Raw genomic sequence first — 1,506 nt, forward strand, 5'->3', positions numbered from 1 at the left:
TGAGAAAAAGAAATTCCTTTAGTCACTCTCAGCTCTCATAGTCTGGGCATCTCACCAGGGTGCATTTGATTTTCATGTTTAAAGATGCATGGATTTTTTCATACAATACAGCCTCCAAATACAAGACAATTACTTCATCTGGTGCTGAAGTGAAAAAAACAGTGACTTGAGAGCCTTGAAAGCCTGAATGTGAGCCCCTAATATGGTGCGTAAATGCTGTGTAGTACAGTTTAGGTATTACTTTAGGGACTTTTCAGGATGATTTTAGATGCAATTTTAACTTTAAATATTGACTTTAGAACCTAGAGTCTGTGTAAGATCTGACCCCATTGTGCTTTGTTTATAGAGGGTAAATAAAATATGGCCCTTTACTAAAGATAAGCTACTTAGAGAAGTAAAACATGTATACAAAAAGCTGTAATTTAGGCAAATGTAAGTGCTATACAAGAGATACAAAATATGAATGGAATAGTAAAAAGAAAACACATTACTTTTTCATTGAGATGGGAGGAGGGTGGAGTTGAATCAAAGAAAATTTCATACGGATAGTGGGTATTATTTCAAAAGATACATTAGGGATCCAAAGAGAACGGAGCTGATGTAACAGTTTTGTGTGTCTAAGATAAATAAGCATGGTCTAAGCCGGACAGTTAGAGCAGAGCCCAATTATGCCAAGCTAAAGAGTTTACACTGCGTTCTGCCATCACTTGGAGTGGGGAGTGGATAGCAAACAGCAGCACTGGAGAAAATCATGCCCCATCCGTAATGGTTTTGCCACCTGTGATTTCTAAGTAACTAGATACATACGTGTACCATTTTTTTTTAAATCCATGATTCATTTCTTTAAATCCATTTCAGGTCATTTCTTTTAAAAAAAGAAAGGCATCAATTATTCCTGACCCTCCCATATAAAATAGGAGGAGGTGTTTGGTGTGAGAGGTCTCTATTTAGGGAGAGAAGATGAGGTAAAAATATATATACGTCTTAAACTTCCTGATAACCCTTTACTAAGGCCATGTTCTTATAGAAACATTTTCTAAAGGTGCAAAAATTACATACATATTTTAATAATAAAGTATATTATGTACAATAAAATTAATTATATATTATATACATATAAGTGATCCACAAACTTTAAAAGTACATATGGTTTTCTTATTATAAAACTATATAAATATACGCCTTAGAATATTATATGTTTCAGCACTTTCCTAATTAACAAATAAGGGTGCCAAGAAGATGGTTAACAACATGAGCAGGTTTAATACCCATATCTAATTTGCTTATAATGAGGTTGTTTCCACTTCTGTTTACTATGGGATTTCACACACACACACACACACACACTCACACACACATATTTAATGTCATTTTTATTTTTCCTCAAATTATATATTTTTCTATGAGGCTTGGGATTTGTCTAATGCAGTGTTCTTAACAAGATAAATTTTCTGGAATGCAACATTCTAAGTTGGTTAGGACTTATGATTAAATGAGAACAAGAGC

Source organism: Loxodonta africana, chromosome 8 (assembly GCF_030014295.1).
Source record: "Loxodonta africana isolate mLoxAfr1 chromosome 8, mLoxAfr1.hap2, whole genome shotgun sequence".
NCBI lineage: Eukaryota > Metazoa > Chordata > Mammalia > Proboscidea > Elephantidae > Loxodonta > Loxodonta africana.